The sequence below is a fragment of the Thermobia domestica genome, chromosome 9, assembly GCF_964235325.1.
Source record: "Thermobia domestica chromosome 9, izTheDome1.hap1.1, whole genome shotgun sequence".
NCBI lineage: Eukaryota > Metazoa > Arthropoda > Insecta > Zygentoma > Lepismatidae > Thermobia > Thermobia domestica.
In genome coordinates this window covers 15,899,194-15,921,901 of record NC_137462.1, presented here as the reverse complement: position 1 = coordinate 15,921,901, position 22,708 = coordinate 15,899,194, and the positions used below count along the sequence as shown (strand labels likewise).

The following is a 22,708-nucleotide window of genomic DNA, read 5'->3' as shown; positions in this document are numbered from 1 at the left end:
GCTTCCACTGATAACATGAATACGGCACTCCAATCTTTCTCTAATTCACTATTGTCTGTTGCAAGACGTTGCGTCATCGAAGAGATTGTGTGAACAGTCTAGATTCGTTAAAGTACATTCCTCGTGGTCGTGTACATCATTTCTGTCAATTAATTTGCATTGGCAAATCGTGGCATGTAAGTTGAAACACGTTTCACAAACAAAGAAGCATTTGATATGCTCATGATGTTGGGTGAGTGCCTACGAAATAGTTACGCTGCTGCTCGTTTGTATGCTTCTATGTATCCCGATAGGGAACATTGATCAAGACATGTGTTTCGCAACCTTGCTGAATGTCTACGCAGAAGTGGAAATGTTCTGCCTTCTATTAGTCGCAGGAATGAACGCATAGCTTGGCCTATTCGAGATAATAGGTCTGCTGTTGTACTTGCAGCCTTCCAAGTTAATCGTCACACGAGTATCAGGAAAGTTGCTCGCGATTCTGGTGTCAGCGCAACAACAGTGTCAAGGATTTTCAAGGCTACCACATTTCACCCATACCATATTTTCTTGCATCAAGAGCTACATGGAACTTATTTCCAAAGCAGGTTCTCCTTTAATATGTGATCTGAAGCTCAAGCGCATTCAAATGCTCGATTCTTTGAAATAGTACTGTGGTCTGATGAGGCTACTTTTCAAATTGATGGTCACGTAAATCGCCACAACCTGCATTTTTGGGCCGCTCTAAACCCACAGTGGATACAAGAAATTGATCATCAACGGAGATGGTCTGTGAATGTATGGTGCGGAATCATCGGCGGAAGAATAATTGGACCTCATTTTCTGAAGCGAATCTTACGGGTGCTGTTTACCGTACCTTACTGCAAGAACAATTTCCCGCTCTTCTCGAAGACGTTCCCTTACACATCATTACATACTTGCGGGTACAACAAGATAGTTGCCCAGCACATTTTGAACTGACAACGAGGAATCAAGTGAATGCAATGTTTCGTGGTCGTTTTGTAGGCATGGGTGGACCTGTGCCCTGGCCTCCTAGGTCACCAGACTTAACATATTTAGATTAATATCTATGGGGACGACTTAAAGAAATCGTTTATCAACATCGCCCCACAACAAGAGACAACATGATGGAGCGCATAGTTGCTGCATGCAGGCAGATTAGTGAGGAGGAAATTATTGCGGCACAGTATCATTGCAATTACCGTGTGCAGAAATGCATTGAGGCACATGGCAGGCATTTCGAACACTACTGTAAGTTGCTAAAAGTGCATCGAAGTCAGTAATCCAATGCGACAAACTTGGATTAAAATCTTACTTCGGCACTTAAGATTTAACTGAAAAATATTTTAGAAAAATATTATCTTAGCAAAATGTTAATAGAATAGGTGCATTTCGAAAATCGGTTGGATTCAACTTCCCAACCTTCTGTATCTATGGCATTTAGAGACGTCTCTAAACTCAACAGTATATATAGTTTGAATAGTAAACAATTCTTCTGTCCCAATGATTATATCATGTTAGGGGCTACTCTTTCGAATAAGGAAAAGATTTCCCTTTTTAATCACCACACAGCAAATTGCAGAAATGGACAGTACAGATATATAGAACAGAAATAAATTCATTTTTTCGTTTCCACTTAATACTAAAAGATGCTAATACTCTGTATAAGTTTATACAGTTCTGAATATAAATACATTCACTTTTCTATTTTTCAGCTCCACATTACGGTGTCTGAACATCAACCACACATGAGTGTTAATGGAGATATATACGGAAGAGGTAATATGATATTTATAATAAAATTACAAAATGTTGTATAGACGAATATGATAATTAATAATTCACTGGTTGACAATTGTACAATTATATAATAAAATATAGAAGCTTTTGTAAAATGTATCATTATTTTTATTGGAACCCAATCCTTGTTACCTTATGTACGTTTTACCCAATAATGTGCTGTTACTATAATGATAGGTGTATGCAGTGTGGTAATTGAAGGGGGAAAGGGGGGTAATTTCCAGACACCTCTGACCACCTCCCCGGAACCTCGTTCCCCTTGTGCTTTCTAGGGGGAAACTTGGTAATGAGCACCGTGTGTATTTACAAAAATTAAATTTATATAAATATAAAAATTATCACTTTTTCAAGTTACTAATAACGAATCTGTTTCCAAATAGAATCTACTCCGAGAAGTTTTATTACAGTGCAGTGGCGTCTTTAGGGGGGAGGCTATAGGGTAAATCCCTTCCTGAAATAAATTTGATGGGTTTTCGCATTCCACGTAGGGCTATAACAATAATCCTTCTTATCATTTTTAGGAATTTCATTGACTTTCCATTTTCTTATGCTCTTTGTTCACAAATAATACTGTATTTGTCAAATTTCAATCTATGTAAGAACTGTGTTCCTTTTTTATAACCTTTCGTCCATTCTACTGGACTTTCGTCCATTCGTCCATTCTGTTTCTTTTTCTTGGTTGTTACTTTCTTTCGTTTATCCTTTCATAGCTTCCATCGTTGTGATTGTGATTCGAGTCGGCTGTCGTCAGTAACACGAAAACTAAAAGAAGCTGGTAAGCGAAACTTATGTTCCACACCAACTTGTATGGGTATCAACATAGAGGGACTTTAGTTATTATAACAAAGGAATATTTAGATTGTTTATTTATATAGAAAGGTAAATGTTTGAATTAAAGAAAATAAAAGTGGAGGGATATAAGTTTACCGGGATATTTAGTAGGTCAACAAGATACGCCCTTTTTCTTTCTAAGAACAGATTAAAAGCTTTGATTTACTGCTAAATTTTTCTGTGTTTTATATCACGTAAGATTCACCAGTCTGCAATTCTTGCTGTTAAAACTGCAATCAGTATATTTCAGCTTCAACTTGTCTCAACATTCTCTTTCAGGTAAAAGCTTACACAGCTAAAACTGAAAATTTGCATTTTTTTTTCTAAATTGAAATCAGTTAAATTGAAATGAGATTACAAATATTCAACGTGGTTAGGAGCGTCATTTCAGATTTGCCTGGGGGGTAAGATCTTCCATCGACCTATGGGTTTCAGGTTTTTTCCTAGTAGAGAATTAGTAGATAATTGACTAAAATATTAATTCTCAAAGTCAGGTGGGCAATTGGCCCCATTTTCCCCCGTATTGTGTATAGCTCTCCCCGAAACAAAATCCTAAACACTCCACTGGTACAGTGAGTCTATCCGAAATGTAACATCTCCTAAACTGTGAACAGATTGAGAACTAGAAGGTTAACTACTTTGAATAAATATTCATAATAATTGCGGTTATGCATATTTGTAACTTAAATTTAAAGTGGCGTTCTAGTGATTACACAAATTACAATTATGAGCACACTTTATGGAGACGTTCTCACAGAGGATACCCAAGATCCTTTATACACTATGTACATCAGAAAAATTGATTTTCAAGTCTTTTGTGAGAAGAATACTGTGAACTGAGAAATTATAAATTTTCCATATTGTTTGGAGCATTTTCCTGTGAGTACATGTTTATTTTGGAATGTGTTGAAAAATTAATGCAGTTTGCAAGACAGTTTCGTATTTTGTGGACTACCGAGCCTACCAGCAGTAGCCCTAGAATATTACAAATTAAAGTTATAATATGAACTAAATTATATTAAGAATTTTATAATTTAATATCTTCTTTCAATGATAGATTGAGTATTTCAATTTTCCCGTTTTTTCTCACACCTTCAAAATTGACCCATTCTCCATGAGCTAGCGTCGCCACTGCTTGACTCCTTCGTTTTGCATGGATATGATTATCACCATTGGATACAGTGACCGAAAATTAATTAACTGTAGAAATTTCAGCGTCTTCCTTCTGTTGAAATTCGCGAGTGTCCGTTCTTAGTTGATGTGATCATCCAATATTCATTAATCAGAATAATAGAAAAAAAATCACAATTATACAAAACGTATTATAACCGATAATTGAAATTAATAACAATTTTATAATGAAATCAAGGAATAATATATAGCTCTGATTATATTATTATTATTATTATTATTATTATTATTATTATTATTATTATTATTATTATTATTATTATTATTATTATTATTATTATTATTATTAAGTATTTTACGTTTTGGCAGGTCCTGGAACTAATGAGTGTTTTTGTTCTTAATTTTCAGTTTGGGCCTGAAAATGCTTCTTCCATATATTTCGATTTTGACATTCCTTTCTTAACTCCCAATATTTTCTCCTAGTTTTCAAATCATGGATCAATGTGTCCTTCTTCCTCCTAGTTGTCCCTTTCTTTCCTTCTTCCATATGTCGGTATCAAAAAGACAATTTCCTCGCAAGTCGTGTCCGATGAAACTTTTCTTTCTACGAGAGAGTGTGGCTAGAAGCATCTCCCTCTCTCCTAATGTACTTATACGTTAGGTAAATCTATATTAAAATTAAACCAAAAATATATTTCAATACTCAGCAATTAATAAAACAATAATTACAATATTCAGCAAATTCTATTGGTAACAATTTCATCTAATCAAAACAATTCCAAATTTTTATTTCCTAAGATGTAATATGAATTCATCAGAAATTCCATGAAAAAAAATAATTTAAGTATAAGCTGCTGAAGAAATAAAATTAATATTTTTGGGGGATCGTCGCTTAAATTCTCAATGTAAATTACTAGTCCACAATTATGAAATAATTCTTCTATTCTTTCTCTTCAACACTTCGTTACTCCAAGAAAGGCAAAATTATAAACTTGTAGATCACGTAAGAACATTAACCCGTTCAACTCCACGAATCAAATTTCTGATAATTTGACTGATTTGTAAATTTTTTTTAATAATTTCATAGCGCAGTGAATTTTCGACAAAAATTACTAATACCTTTCACACAGTTTCAATTTTATTACATCACAAGTAAGGCAATGACGTCATAGAACATAGAATGTAAGATTATCAGATTCAATAGATTGTCAAAAAATCACAAACACTTATTGAAAGAAATGCGTACTGGATCATTTGAGTTATATTTTTCGAATTTACAAGAAATTCAAGTTCAAATTTCTGGAACGAGATATATTAAAATTTTAGTGTCAAGGACAAAAAATGATATTTTTCAAGGAAATACCTGGATATTGATTTTGCCCTTAGCTGCCAACTGACAAAGATTTCAGAATCAATTTAACGGCCAATACTCTAGGTTAAATCAACACATTATAGTGTATTAAAAAATTGAAAAAATAAAATTTCAAATTACCAAATTATCCTTACGTTTATGACCGTTCATTTCCTTTCCGTTAGAAAATTTTGCTCCTTTCGTCAATGTGGCTTCTACCTTCCAATCTCAACTGACAGATAGTATTGAAATCTAAGGTGAAATAAGTCAGTAAACGTTTTATCATACTGTTAAACAAATCTATTCTTATTACTATTGACAACTTATTTGGTTCGTGTCTAAATTTAGGGATGTTTGTGTGAACTAAAGACGTTACCTTCCACTCACTATCTGAAATGAGTGGGTACGTAGTTTACTAATATGCGAGAGGTCAAAGCTTGACTCATGATTTTATGGGGATTTCAGTAATGAAATAATAACTCAAAACTTCGATAGTTAAATGACAGGTGTATTTTCTTAATTAAGTGTAAGTAAGTGTGAGTTTTGTGTGTAAAAGCGGGTAATTAGAAGTTTGCCAGATCGAACATCGCATAACAAACATTGAGCTGTCGATCAATGATTAGAAAGCAGCACATACCTCTTTGCTTCTGATCTGCTACTCCTGCTGGTGCTGGTCCAAAGCTTCCTTCTCCAATACGGGCTACAGGCTGAGCTGTGTCTCACTGATGTTCTCTCCACTATACGGGACGATGGTTCGAATCACGAACAAGATGCAGTCTAAGCTGTACGCATCGAAGTTCTGTTAACGGCTAACATAATGACTATTGTTCAAGACGTATTATAAACTTTGAGAGTTCCCTCAATCTTCGAATCTCTCAACTATCGCGTTCTCACGTAGAACTCTGTGTCAGATTCTCCGACAAACTCTTTTGAGACCTCTGGTCCTCCTGGTTTTGTGGGGCTTCCTCACTGCTGGAATCCGCCGTTTCTGCATGACATCAGAGGCGTGTGCTCTTTCTTGTCTAGGAAACGTAGTTGTTTCTTCATTGTGGTCGACGACTGGCAATCCTTGGAATGCTTCGTCTCACGATTCCTGGCAATTCTAACATAACCGGGAAAGTGTCTGGTGTTCACAAACATCTTACAAATTTACTTACAGTGAATTTAGTTAATTCTTTCTGATCAGAAATTAATTAGATTTTATCTTTAATTTCCAGACATAAAACAATTTGCTAAAGACGACGTTCTAAATACCATTGTTACATGTTAACGAGAATGGGACTTCCCTTCTAATTAGTACTATGACCTTCTGAAAGGTTCGCCAAAAAAAAAGTTGTGTTGTTTTCACCAATTCTAGCTAACCTTTAACAAATTTGCACCATTCGTTTTAATATTCTGTTCTTTCTTGAATCCCCTATTTATTTATCATAGATGTTATTTCTTCCAGATAGCAATTATTATTATACCTTTTTCATGATTCTTCTTCATAGTCACATTCATTAGACATAATTACTCTCATTTTTAAAACAAATTCTCTTTCACTATTGACTGTTCTTAATTCTCTATTAGCAGTACATATTTATATGTCTTATATATGTGTGTCTTCGAGGCATAGTCCTATTTCTAAGTTTTAAACTTCCTACAATTAATTACTAATAATATTACTAATAACAATACTTATCTTAGTTCTAATATAATGAAACTTAAACACTACGCTATATATCTATCAATGCGGAATAAAATACTTATATGTGAAAAAAACCTACACTAACATCTATGTACAATTTTCATCGTTTCTCTTTTTCTTTATTTACGTAGCCATGGGTTTTTCTCTTTGAATAGATTAGCAAATGCAACTAAATCTAATGATAATTATCACTTGCAATTACGAGTTTTGCTTGTTTTTCAAATTGCGCGACGGTAGTAACGAATTCCGCTATCCTAATTGCCTGTGAACAATTAAATCTATTGCAGAAACAATCTAACCATCTCTTCACTGTCTCTTGGTCAGCTCTTGATGTAAATAAAGCACAAATCTTATAATTAAGCTGATCCGATTTCAAAGCGAAGAAAATGGATTCTCGCAAAATCGTGTTCGTCCCAGGTATACCAGTTATTATAGATAAAAAATGTCTCCTAAAACTTAGATCTATGAGATCATCTAGATTAAAGTTTTTATTGGTGAACTGCACCATATAATACCTCTCATATCTTAAACCTAAGACATTATCTCGAAAGATAGTTTCATTTTCTTCTCCATCCGTCGGGCTATATTCTACGAAGTGCTTAAGTACCCCTAAGTCCAAGTAATAGTAACTTGACTTAGAAAACATTGTGGCTGGCTTGTCACTGCTTTTCATCACTGAGTAGTGAACCCGATGATTATTTTGCAATGAGAGCATTATGTATGGTAGCTACGAAAACAAACAACAAAACTAAGAAGTAAGGATGGGTTGGTGGGTGAATTTTTTACTCTAATTGTGAACGATAATTAATGTAAAAGAACTAGGCTCAAATGCAAGTTAATTACAATTACAGATTTTAATAATTTAATCACTTTAATATTTTCATCCTCTGTACGATTGGCTTCGCTCAGAGGATGCTAGGATGGACTAATACGAGCGCATTACCCCTGATTCGTAATCGTTCGGCTGTGTTCGGAAACCCTCGGTGTCATCAGCGATGGTATAGAGTAACTTGCCTCTACCAGCTGTTTGCGATCTAGAATGAACAACTTCTTTGCTCATTTATTAGGAACATTCATCTAACTATTATACAAACTAAATTTATACTTAATTATTACTTAAAACAGCGAGGGTGGGCGGGACGGGAACTATATTTCATGAGAACAGAGATTACTTCGAAATAAATTTTGACTAGGATCGAATACTTCCATGACATTGCTAGGATAGCCTAATAACATTATTATATATACTATCTATTTTGAAAAAAACTTGAAACCGAACCGACAGCTACTCTTCCATGACAACTTAATTGTGTATTTCATTACAAATTTCAGAAAATTTAATAACTGATTTTAAAATTGTGTATGCAAATGTAACGTTAGTGTAAATAGGGGATAATTCGGGAATTAAGAGTCATTATAATTTAGCCAGATCCAAGAACGCATACCAAGCAATGCACTGTATATGAATGCTTAGATGTATAATGTAATACATTTCGATCAATGATTAGAAAGCAGCACATACCTCTTTGCTTCTGATCTGCTACTCCTGCTGGTGCCGGCCCAAACCTTACTTCTCCAAGACGGGCTACAGGCTGAGCGGTGTCTCACTGATGTTCTCTCCACTATACGGGACGATGGTAAAAATCACGAACAAGATGGAGTCTAAGCTGCACGCATCGAAGTTTTGTTAGCGGCTAACATAATGACTATTCTTCAAGACGTATTATAAACTTTGAGAGTTATTTCAATCTTCGAATCTCTCGGCTATCCCGTTCTCACGTTGAACTCTCTGTCAGACTTTCCGACCAACTCTTTTGAGACCTCTGGTCCTCCTGGTTTGTGGAACTTCCTCACAGCTGGAATCCGCCGTTTCTGCATGACGTCAGAGGCGTGGTCTCTTTCTTTTCTAGGAAACGTAGTTGTTTCCTCATTGTGATCGACGACTGGCAATCCTTGGAATGCTTCGTCTCACGATTCCTGGCAATTCTAACATAACCTTGAAAGTGTCTGGTGTTCACAAACATCTTACAAATTTACTTACAGTGAATTTAGTTAATTCTTTCTGATCAGACATTAATTAGATTTTATCTTTAATTTCAAGACATAAAACAACTTGCTAAATACGGCGTTCTAAATACCATTGTTACATAAGATTTTCAAAAGCAATGACCACTATGTTTTATGTAATGTTTTTTGCAATTGATAATAGTTTCCGTGTTATTTTGTTATTTTTACAATTCTTAAACTCAAAAGATAAATCTTTAATAAAATGAAATTAACTAAAAGATACTTGAAAATAAAAAAGATATATGGGCTCTGCCACGCAATTATTGTATTTTGTGGTCATAAGCAACCATGTTTAAACAGATTCTTAATAAAGAACATCTTAGGACAGTCTTTTGCATGTACTAACCGACCACTCGACTACCTTCTCATATTACTTCTTAATTCCAACAATTTGAAGCTCCAAAAAAACTATAACAAATTCACTCAACATGAAAGAAACAAGAAAAATTAGCACTGATGTAATCAAAAAATATAACATTTATTTTCGTATGAATGCGTTTAAGCAAACTCACTTCACTTTGGCACAGCCTTATAAATTAACTTACATTACCATTAAACACTGTGTGACAGCCGGGAGAAACTAAAGTTGAGTTGAGTTGATTTTAGTTTAGCGTCCCTTTCAGCAGCGAGGCTATATGAGACGTGGACGTACTCATTAACGTGGGATCCGAACCACATGAGCTCCCGCCGGGAATCGAACCCGGGTCTCCCACGCCAAGGAGAAACTAAAGCATATCTATATAAGTGAAGTACACACTTCTCGTTTACATATATGGGGCACTGCACATCTTTATGTGCAGCTGCAAAGCACGTCAGGCAAGTAAGAGACCAAGTAATAGCAGCAAAGGAAGAACTTCTCCACGTAGACTCGTAAACAATGTTGCCAGCAATCTATTTCTTTCCGTTATTACCTTTATTCTTCACTACACTATTATTTTTTTACAATGAGAATAGTAAATATAGAAACAAGCTACCAATAAAAATAAGTTTAACATTTTTTCCTAGCAATATACGGGCAATTTAAAATATACTTTCCTCGTCTCTTTCTGTCTCAATTTATTTTATACCCGAAGTTTTAAAACTAGCCTTCTTCCCAAAGATACATCCTCCAAAAGAGGAGAGAGGAACAGTCATGTAACTGGACAGTGACAATCAATTTAGCATTTGCTATCTGAGTACACTTGATACGCATAGAAAATATTTGGTGGAATTGTCAAATTCATGAACCCAATGATATCTTCCACCTATTAACCAACGGAACCTAGATGCAGTATAATTTGAACTCAAGAGCTTCAATTTTCATTGTGTTTACTCTATTTTCCAGCATGTTCACGATTTTTTCTCTGAACATTTTCTCTTCCTGTGTTTCTTACATAAAGAATTCTATTCGATACTTCTGGCTCTCAAATAAATCAATGTATTCACCAGTATGTGTCATTCGTAGCATTTTTGCCTACTTCCAACTTATTTTTTTGATTTTGGTGATATCAGTGTATAACATAGTATGCAGCAGTGGTTGCACAACTTTTCTATATAGCCTACCTTTTAATGTTACTGAGATTTCCCAAAAGACCTTTGTATTTTTTCTTTACACTACATAAACATTTTCATTTAATGAAATCTCATGTCCTCATTTATTGTATCTTTCTTTATTTTTTGTGCAACCTCAAATCGAAACATTAAATTGTTTCGTCGGATTATGTGCACACAAATGCTAAGCAGATACCTTGAAGAGTACAAGACACAAGTAGTGTTAGGAAAAAGAAAGATGTTATCATTGAGACTTTGTGAGAAGAAATCAATATAGAAATGGAAGATTAAATTTTACATAAATGATGGTGATAATTTGATGCAGGTAACCTAGGAGATATACCTTACAAAACAAATATTTAGCTTCCGTCGTGGTGTTCTATATCGAGAATTTCAGTTAGGTTCTTCAGGTTAGTTTGAAAAAAGTGCTTGAATCTATATCTACTGTGGAAGACAGTTGAACCTATAAATATTCAACGATATTAATATAACACATGTAATCACCCTTGATAATAATGTAGAAGGTAAGGGGAATTTTTAAGAAATAGAATAGTGGTCATCTAGATAGGAAGAAAATCTACAGATCTCCATTCACGGTTGGGATAAAAGCGATCTTGCAAATGCTTGCTTCATCTGGAGTTTTTGCTGACAACTCAGAAGACCCACGTAGTCATGAGAGAGCCAGTGTGATCTTTGCCCGAAAGTGTCAACGGGTAGATTGTTGGTAATAACTTCCATATCCATTTATCTGACAAAATCACAGGAGACGAATCACAAGAAAATAAAGAAACTTCGAATCATGTTCCTGTGCTATGGACGGTGAACAGTAGATCATTTCGTGCTAATTGTCCCTCCAGGTTATATGAAATATAATTGAGTTAAGTGTATCATCACATTTTGGGTAGTAGTAGGTGTTACCAAAATAGAGGCTATATCCAAGTTTTGTATGAAATCTAATCTTTGTTTCACTCAAACGCTGGAACATCTGCGAAAAGATAAAGATACTTTGTGATGATCATCATAAACTATGGATAAGATAGGTTAATGGGCGTTGCGATATTGATTTCTTCGCCGGGCCACTGTCATTGTCAATAACCTATTCCTGTTAGAGAAACCTTCAAAAAATTGTGACGATTATAGTGTCTGTTCTATGGCTATCATCCAACTACGGTAACGGTTATAATCGTGCTAATGCAAATACCTACTATACAGCGTTATACCATTTTCATTGATCTGCTCAATCAAACATTATTGTTTTGTTTTGTAACGTATCATCCGATTATGCTGCACTTGATACTTAGAAGATAAGATCTGAATAATGTCAACGCAAACGTAGTACAATAAGACCAGGTGTTTACGGATTGAGAATTGAACAAGAAATATTCATTCGATTTATCCTTAACTGCTGCGCTTGATTTCGTACATAGAACAACGAACCTGCAAAAATATGTTTATATTATTTTAACGTACAGAAAGTGACTACGCGGTTCCAATACTATGTATAAAATTGAGATATACAGTTATCTTTTAATATTCTCAAACTAAATATATCCAATTGTTTTACTTTTATATGACAATTTTCTTTTATTCACTTGTGTGGCAGTTTCTTTTTAATAGTATGAACATAGCAACATATATCGCAACAGATTTGTTAGTGGCTTTTGCATATATGTATAACGGTTAATAAAAATTGTCATTTAAACAAAAGAAATAACGTGTAAGACATTTGTTTAAGCAGTGTAGGGACTTTCTGTTGTACATGAAAACAATCTTATTATAATAGTCAATGAAATGAAAAAGTGAAACAAAGAAATGGAACTGATTGCTTCATTGGCTACATATATTACGCGTAAGATATATATCTCAAACTAAAGCATACTGGAAAATTAGAATCTATTGAAAAAGTGAATTTGCTAAAGCACAAACGCATTTACAATGCACACAAGCCTATTTCCGAGACTATTAAATTACTGTGAATTACAATACATTCATTGTAATAACTCCAAGTAACATTTTGCATTATCTAACGATGTTACTGCCTAAAACACATTCAGGTTTTCTGTTGATGGTTGCGTTTTGTGACTTTGTGTTCAGTAGAGAAATAAGTAAGTACCAATTATGTTTCAGTTTTAATATTATTTTATCCACCTAAACTAAACATTCTCAGTTTCTATTATTACAGTATTCCTGAGGAAGAAAGGAATGTATCTCTTGCAAACGTTTCTATTTGGTCTAGGAATTAATTCGTGCGGTTGGTACGCACACATTGAAGCTGTAGTACAAACACAAAATACATAAATACCTTAAGAAAAATATTGTCCATCGCTAGCCACCACTTTCGCCCATCTGTCAGGCAATGTACGGATTCCGTGGCGAAAGAAGTCCTCATCCTTGGAAGCGATCCAGTCAGAGACCCATGTTTCGATATCTTCTGAAGAAGTAAACCGCTGTCCAATCAAATCGTTGTTCATGCAATCGAACAAGTAGTAGTCCGAAGGAGCAACGTCTGGTGAATACGGCGGGTGGGGTAAAACTTCCCATCCGACATTTTCTAAATAGGTTTTGACCGGTTTTGCGGCATGTGGGAGAGCGTTATCATGTTGAACAATAAGTTTATCATGTCTGTTCTCCCATTCTGGTCGTGTTCTGGCCAGAGCTTGCTTCAAACGCATTAATTGTCGTCGATAACGTTCTCCATTCATAGTTTCACCCGGTTGCAGCAGCTCATAGTACACCACACCTTTCATATCCCACCATATGCACAGCATAACCTTTGCACAGTGAATATCTCGTTTTGGTTGTGATGGACCTGGTTCACCTGGTTTCACCCAGGCCTTTTTTCGTTTAGGGTTCTCGTAATGGATCCACTTCTCATCACCCGTAATAATTCGATGCAGAAACCCCTTTCTGCTCTGTCGTTGAAGCAGCAATTCGCAAATGGTTTTTCGTCTTTCAACGTCTCTGTCTTTCAATTCATGTGGAACCCAATGTGACATCTTTTGAATCAATCCCATGGCTTTCAAGCGTTTGGAGATTGTTGTTTGATCAACGCCTAATGCTGCTGCAAGTTGTTCCTGCGTTTGACACGAATCCTGCTCTAGCAATGCTGTCAATTCTTCGTCTTGAAATTTTTTTGGCTGTCCAGCTCGCTCTTGGTCTGCCAAGCCGAAATCACCACTTCTACACCGTGCAAACCACTTCTGACACGTTCGCTCAGCTAGAGCATGGTCACCATACACTTCCACCAAAATACGATGACTTTTAGTCGCACTTTTCTGCATGTTAAAGTAATGCAGCAGGACACCCCGCAAAAACACTTTATCAGGCACAAATTGCGCCATGTTCACTTAACTACAAACTGGTGTTGTTGACGCTTTAACCCACTGCCCTATACTACGAACGATACGCGATGACAGGGGTTTGCAACACATGTGTGGATACACGGAACTGTGGGACGCTCCGTTCGTTGCGCCATCTCTTGTCCACCCGCACGAATTAATTCCTAGACCAAATATGTATCACTTTGGAATAAATTAATAAATTCATGAATTTGTAATTACTCCTTTACACTAGCGACACTACATATCAGTATCAAGTATCAAACTTCGGAAGCTGTGTTTGAAATTTCAAACCTATAATCAAGTAACTGAGGCACCTTTTGCTTTTAAAAAAATATTATTTACTTACAAACACCAGAACCTTTGTTTCCTCTTATTTTTGTTTTCTTTACAAGTACGGAGCAGAAGAGAGATTCAGTTATATACAAACATAATGTAACGGACTCTTTTTGAAATTGAGCCTTCCATAGACCATAGAGATAGTTAGATAGACACATGTCCGTTAGACATACATGGATTTCAGTTCTCAGTTGGAAGTGTTGATATAATGGTCACTGTCAAACATTACAAACGGATATTGTACACATACGTCTGTTGCTATGAACCTTAGAAATTGTTAAGATAACTACGACATATACAGGGCGTCTCAAAAGTACCCTGACATATGTTAACTCTCTTATCAGAGTTAGGAAAAAAGTTATAGTGGTTACCGATTCACAGTAAGTCGAGGTTCCAATGTTCATAAATATGTAGCTGTCACGGTTCGCATAGGTCCCCTGTACATTTTTATTCTTCACTTCACAACAATTTGCAATTAGCGACCCAGATGTATATCTATTCCCAACCATCACATCTTCAATGAAATTATAAGCACATCTTGATGTTATATTCTACTAGTTCCTTCGAAAAGTTTTGAACAAATCGGTGTTGGGAAAGTTTCTCTATTCTAACCTCTGTATACATTACCCATTCATTATTACAACAAGGTCAAGAGTAATTTGGAAAGTGTGAACAAGCTATCCCCTTGTTAATACAGATACAGTACTTGGTATAGTTATAACATTTGACTATTTCAGGTATCTTCCTAGAGTTATTTGAAAAATCGAAGTTCTTGTGCCTGTTTGTAATAACGATGATATTTTTATTTGATATCACTTGACATACAGTAAGCTTCCTTTATTAGTGCTTGTACACTTTTGTTAAGTATAGTTCATCTTTGATGACTGAAATCGTTTGACGCAAGTTTTCTAGTTTCAAATCAATTTCCTATGAGGCTTGTACTTTTGTCTATTACTGTAGTGCTAGTTTGCTGGTAGTGAAATAGTTTCCAGTTCTTACATTTCTCTGCTTCTTCACGTACGGACCCATGAAGCGAATAATTAGATGGATTTACGAGCATTCTCTTTTTCGTAACTAAATTCTGCCACATACAGAAATCAAGTGGGAATATACGTATTGTCTATGTTAACAACAGGAAAACATTTTTGTTTTGACAGGGCTATTGTATAACATATATAGTGTAAATGGACACATTGTTTTAAGTGCAAAATGTTGGTCGTCAACAGTGATAGAGACCAGGTCTAAAGCACGAAATGTAATTTTCTATGAGTCTGTACGAAATTTCTGAAAATACTTTTCATCCGTTCCTATTCGTTGAAAATAGTAAAATTTTCCATCAAAATGTAACAATCTTAAAATTTCAACCAAAGGATTTCTGTACATTGCTCGTTTGCGCAATAGTGCACCCTAATTTTGTGCCCATACTGAAAACAAGAGTAGATCTTTTTGTGTCAACACGTGCATATGTCATGGCAACTAATGGTTCAATTTCATGGAGAGAGTGTGTGTAATTTAGTGTTTCCAGATTGTTTGTGAATTTCAAGGACATTTTCTGATACGTTCAAGTATAAAATTATCTATGGAGAATGCTAAGCACTGATGGGACCATCTTGTGTGATATTTCTTTTTGCATAGCCTATATTCCTCTTTGCATAGCCTATATTTCTTTCAGAATATTCATAATACACTACTTACCTTGATGCACGTTGTCCGTACTTATCAATTCTCACTAAGTGTCATCGGTAAAAATAAGCTTTTTGGGAATTTGTTCGAGAGATTAATCTTCATGTCAGTTTTCTAATGTTATTGCTTCTGTATCTCATCCTGTTTTGTACTGCATACACTTCTGACGTACTACTCACACTACAGTTAACATTTCCATTTGTGTATCAAGATTTGTAATCAAATTTTTTTTAAATTTGTTGTCGGAAAGAAATTATCAGCTGTAATGCCAGTTATAATGAATTGCAACCTTTGTTCAGGCTGGGAATACCTATGAACATAACTTTACAAATTATCAAAAGAAACGTCCAACTGCGGTATAAATTAATCATCAAATAGGACTCAATCACTATTACCGTAATCTGATTTGTCCTCTCCAATATCAAAAAGGAACAAAAGGATTTCATATTTCTAAACCTTCTTAAGTGACAACCTTCTTTACTAAGTGGCAGATGAAACACTGTTTAGAACTATTCAACGAACATAGAACCTTAAACAATAAGTAAGAAATGATTGAGAACACACGTTCTGCTTTTATCCAACGTAAAAACTAAATGGATCTCCCGTCTTTTTCCACAAAATTTTACCGATAAGTAATCACAACTGTTAGTATATTATTAAAATTTTCCGTTTTGTTATTTAATTTTCCCTTAAAAATCATAGAGTAAAATAAGATAAAGAAAACATCAATTTACATAATATAGCTGTCAAGAGGCTGAACAATATTTTTCACTTTCCACGAAATTTCGAATATGTATTGCACAGAAATACAGTGAGAAATCAAAAAAAAACTCCACCGGATATCTAAGATAAAACTTGAAATTACTAGAGGAAAAGTTACTTATGATTAACTTTTTCTGCTTCAAGACTTTTCACTAGTAATTTGACTCAATGTCAGAAATGTGATTTACTCTAAACCTGACCTTGAGAGAAACAGAGAAAATACATTTATAAAGTAGTTCTTCTAATCTTTGGTAGTTCTTTAAATTGTTAAGAGAAAGGAAAATTTTAAATCAATTTTCGATCATGTTTGAGAGTAAATGTGTATTAATTTGTATTTACTTTTACCTTGTACTTCAAGCTTGTTTTCATTTTATTATCCGCTGCGGATTTAGCTATTGGAAAAGTTTTATCTGATTGCTTATCTTAACTTTCATTAGTATGTATCATACATATTCTACAAAGACAAAGTAAGTAGTTTCAATTATGATGATATAAATATTTTGTTAAATATATTTCAATGCACCACCTCTTATGCGGATCAGTTTGCGGATTATGATTTGAGTTTGAATAAAACAGTTTGTGACATGGTGTTGGGTGTGATATCCACGTAGAACCTCTCATTCTCAAGCTTTACGGTCTACAATTTTAACCCAGGTAGTTCGCATGTACTATGTGAACTTTCCGTTTATTTAAGTTGGTGGCAAGGGCGTTTACACCTAACTTTATTGATACCAACAAGACTTTGTTAAATTATTTTTCCACATGATTATTATAGTCGTATTCCATTTTTTACAATATCTTACCTAAATAGTCAATTCCACTTATCATTTTAGGTAGATAAAGTGTGGGATAACATGTTTTTCGTGATTGGAATTTTTTATAGTAATATTGTTAGTCAGTGCTCATATTTATATTTGGGGAGTTAATGCATACAGGATTGCGTTAACATGGTAATGATTTTAGAGAATAATACCAACGCAAAATGTTTACACTTTTTCATATTTCATATTGAGTAACACCAGACAAACGGAAGTACATATTAGTAGTAATGCCTTAGAATGATTTGTCCAATTATTCGTTGTAATAATTTGAACTGATTCGATCAGTAAAACTTTTGTTGAAAATTAGTTTATAAATTTCATTTTAACTTAGTGTTCATTAGATAAAACATGTTTAACATTTTTAGTTATTTAGATAACTCTTCATGAAGTAAAATTCATTAATGATACAAATGTTGCCGCAAGAGTGAATTTAATCTTTTAAAACTTCGTCCTACGGAAACATGTCTTTTCAGGCTAGCAAACAGGTAAACACTGTAGTATCTTGCAACTTTCGACGACTGCTATCGTCCTTATCTTCAGGCAAATATTAGCCTGAAGATGAGGACAATCTCAGCCCTCGAAACGTTGGAAGATACAACAGTGTTTACCTGGCTGATAGCACGAGAAGATACGTTTAAAATAAATCGCCATAATAGCTTGAAAAGATATTTCGTAAAATGTTTTCACATTGAGTTCGCCTTATTTAACCCTGCTGCTCTGTTTTCATCTACTATACACATATAATGTTCGCGTCAATATGACCCATAATTAAATTGTATTGGGAAAGGCCAGATTTTCAATCAATGATTCGTTTATTTGATAGTCTAGTGCTAGGAAAATATTTTAATTGTCTTTACATACTTTACAATGCATTACATGTACACTCATGTCCAAAATTATTGTCGCATGTCTACAAATATGTTGCTGTAGGATTATAATTTGATAACTAATTCGCATTTTATTTCTTATAATGTTAGTATGTGTATAATCGGTAAAGACATATATGTGGTAAATTTTATGAAAAAAGAGCAGTAAATAAGAACAATAAAACAAAAATAAGACTTAATTGTCCATTTAGCAACATTTTGTTTTACTCATTCTAATTTTGTTATTTATAATTCTTTTCCTATGAAATTTTCCATAAATATACATTTACCAATTATGCACACAATACCTTGCGAAAGCATTATCAAATTATATTCTTACGAAAAGGCAGTTCCATTTTGAACATGACTCTACATACATTCCCCTAGAGATGAAATATTACACTCGCTGTCCTATAATCAAGGGGCCCTTTCTTCGATTCCCGGTGGGGACACAAGTGGTTCGGATCCCACTTAGAACTGTAGATCCTATAGTTAGGATATCATCATCATCGCATGGAAGGAAATAGCAAACCTTCGTGGGTTCACCTTGCACAGGACCTCTGGGTCAAGATCTGCCTTCGGACGGAAACCTTCATCATTATCATTATTATCATCACCATCATACGTACCTTCTCTTGATGAAACCAAAACCTAGGAAATTTTTAATTAGGAACAAATATTGGTCATTTGCTAAAGGTTTACTCTATTTTAACTTGGAACATCAGTTATTTCCATCTAAAACAAGGCGATTTATGGTGTTAAGAATTTTATTACAATAGAACTGTTCATATTGGTAAAATCCACATGTCACTGCATTGCTTTATTTTTTTTAACCTTCACGAGATTGATAACTAGTAAAGAGAATATAACTCATTAGGCACGCATAATACTTGTTGGTAAATTTGGTTAGCGTTACTAGTGTCAAGCTTTCATAAAACAGTTTGGTAAGCGTCAGGCGAAATCACTACACTCTTTGTTTACGGCGTGGATAGTGATAAGAAGCATGAGATTTACAAATATATTTTTTGTAAATAAAACACACCAAATTTGTCTTGATGTCGTTAGATGTTGGACAGTATTTGCACCTCGCACGCTTGATAGGAACTTGTTTCGGGTTCTGCCAATATAGCTTCTGATTCACCACTTGTTTGTGCTCTGAGTACGATTCTTCGAGACCCGTCACTTCTCAGCATATATTATCTGTATTGTATCTCAAGTGAAATGAGAGGTTTTTCAAGGTCTTCCAAATAGAATCTTCTTTTGAAGAGTTTTCCTACTTGTCAAAAAGTCCACAAAATAAATCCATTGTAAGCTGATACATCGATCATATTGTACAACAATATCATGGGCCATCTGTTGGTTTTGCGTTTAAATCTGTTTGTGTTCACAAGTCGATATAAAGTGTCTACAGCTCCCTTCCAGTCCAATATTATGTTGGCTCGGTTGCTGATTTCTTCTGTGTGAAGAGTACTTATGAGCACAACATTTTTAATTTTATGAGGGATATAATTTAGAACGGTTCTATTTATTGCAAAATAAAACGACGGTGAATGCATCTCTGTGTTTCACAAAATCTTCTGAGACCCAGGCTTGTTTTTCCTTATATTGTCAAGAATAGTTGTTTTCTTTCCAAGGCGATGTTGTCCTAAGGTGAACGAGATGAAAAAGTTAATCACAAATTACATTATCGCTAATTAGTTAGGAAACAAGATCACTTACAACACGCATACCTTGGTTCATCTCAGGCTGTGCACCGGGTTCTCTACATATATATACATGTTTCTTCAGTACGTAAGGTTTTGCTGTCATATACACCGTCCAGATTTTTATTCCGTATTTTTCCGGTTTACTGGGTATATAGTTCTTGAAAGGGCAGCCCCTTCTAAATCTGGTTCATCAACTGTGACGTTTACATAAGGATAATATAGCTTAGGAAGAACTTCCATCCACTATTCCACACATCACGAAAGTAGGCACACAAGTTCTGCGAGAAATATAAAACCGCAGTTGAAAATTCACTTACATACCACAGAAAAAAATTCTTCGGGTTATAATGACCCGTACCGTGCATTAATAATACATAGGAAAATTTCGAAAACCATTAATATTAAAAGTTTTAGATTTTCAGAAAATATAATTTGGATTGAATAAACAAAGTCACAAACTTGATCCACACTACGACAATTACAATAAATTTTATGAGAAATTAAAAACCATTTGGGTTCAAATAGATCCAAGCAGAAAAGCAGGGTTAAGGATATATAACGTGAAAAGCTAACAATGTTTACGATTTCACTTATCAATTTCCAGATATAGTTTGACCTCTCTGACAATAACTACCAAGCTATAATATTTTCACCCGCAAACAATATAACTTCTTTACTGTACATAAGACTGTAACTAGTCATTCCAAGATCTAAAAGTCCCGAAAGATTTATATACAGCTATTATAAAGGCCGGATTTAGTGCTATGCAATCAAAGTTATATAATCATAGTTAATCACACTAACACTTGTTGAGAAATACCGATAATTGCTCGTAAAGAATTCATATTTTAAGTTATTCTAAACAACATTACATAAATTATGAATGTTATAAATACTTTATTTCATTTTCTATTTCAGAATGCCCACCAAATTCACAGTATGTCTGGGTTGGAACCGATCCGTGCGGCAAAACGTGCAGTGAACTACAAGGAAAGCAACACAGTCACTACAGGGACAAAACATTATGTCGTAATTCTCCAATGCCATGTTGTTTATGTAAAGCTGGCTTCGCTCTAGATACAACAGAGACAAAATGCATTAAGGAAAGTGAATGTGTTAAGTATTAATAAAACAGACACTTTCAACCACATTGATGGAAGCCATTGATAAATATAATTGTAGCAAAAGAGAACAATATATACATACATTCTCTTGCATCATTTATTGCCATTTACTTAGCAGTAGTTGATAGAGTATAATTCTCTTCCTTTTAAGTACTGAATAATATTTACATGCTGGGATATGAAATGGTACTATCATAACTAGATTGTATAGAATGTTGTGGCCACAAAAATATCATGTAGATCATAATTGGAAAGTAAAGACAAATAATATTTTGCTTTAGCTTTTTAGAATGTGTTTGGATAACATTATCCTTTAATATAAGCAGTGCGTTCTTCTGAACTGGAATCGACGGGTTAGCTAACACTGAAACTCGATCCCAGTCTATATATATTCAGTTAAAGAAGTATAAAATCGAAACAGTGAACGACGTAACCTTATAATGATTTACGTGTGAACACTCATCTATTTTCATAATAGTTTTCAATATTGTGTGTAGTTTTAAGTTGCACTCTATGCCGGAAGTGCATAATGTTTACTTTTCGAAGAACAGCTCGCTATTATAAATGTTTCATGTAGTTTTGTGACTGTATTATAATTAAAATTTATTTGAATAAAGTTGCGTAAAAACCTCAACCTGTGTCCGATCTACAGTAGATATTTGCAACTGTAAGTAAAATATAGTATGTGAATGAAACGTAATCACTGATTGCACGTATAATGACCGAATATCACCAGTTATTTTCCAGAGACTTGTTAAGTACAATTCAAAGTCCTTACTACGTATAGTTTTTTTCGCAACTATCTAGTAAAAATAAATGCAATATTACAGATTCCTATGGAATGTACGCATTCTATGACTTAATAAGTGTTACAGACTGCGCCAAGCACACTTTCTTTCATTCAGTATATATCCATGAATAAAATCGTTAAGCGTTGTGATTTCGATTCTGTTCGTCCACCAACTGTTATTTCAAAGAACATATTTTTACTCAAGAAACTATTTTAAACTGGAAGATTTATTAATATATCCCGCAACATCTGTTGTCCGGTTAATATTGAACTATTTTAGTAAAGAATTGCGCTAGTGCGAACGACTACTTTACAGTGATCTTTTCATTCGATAGTTATTGTTTTATTTTTGTATTGTGTTAGTCGATTGTGTTAAATGTTGAGCTTCGAATGATAACATCTGAACGACATCAATGTACTACAATAAAACCAGCTGAATACGAATTGAAAATAAGCAAGACAATCAAACGAGAAATGCTTATTTGTTTCATCCTCGGCTATTTGTATTGATTCCATTCATACAGTATGTAACTGTCTTGTTTTTATAGAACAGAACTTTATTCCTAATAGAAAACAACACAAGGCGCGTCATGTAGTAAAGTAGCCTAACAAAACAATTACAGCGAAAAAATATAGAGATAAATCTTCTCTACTAAAAACATTAACGAGAAGAAACAAACGCTATACTTTCCCATGTAACAATCCTGTTCATACATCTACCAAAAACCCGTTGCGCGCACTCCAACGAGATACTCACGCACTCAAAGGTTAGCAAAACGCCATACGTTCAACTGTTCAGGACTACAGTCGATGCTGTGCACCAGGAACCGTCAAAATGGTCAAGAGGAAAGACCTGGGAGTCAGCGAGGGGAAACTAAATGT

At 34.5% G+C, this 22,708-nt stretch overlaps 1 long non-coding RNA gene across 1 annotated transcript; it reads left to right on the top strand.

Moving 5' to 3' along the window:
- Window positions 1-12,311: 12,311 nt before the first annotated feature.
- LOC145693912 (uncharacterized) lies at window positions 12,312-21,068 on the top strand. The gene is made up of 2 exons (XR_014132848.1): window positions 12,312-12,502; window positions 20,831-21,068. It is a non-coding gene; the product is annotated as an uncharacterized LOC145693912 (long non-coding RNA).
- The last annotated feature ends 1,640 nt before the right edge of the window (window positions 21,069-22,708 follow it).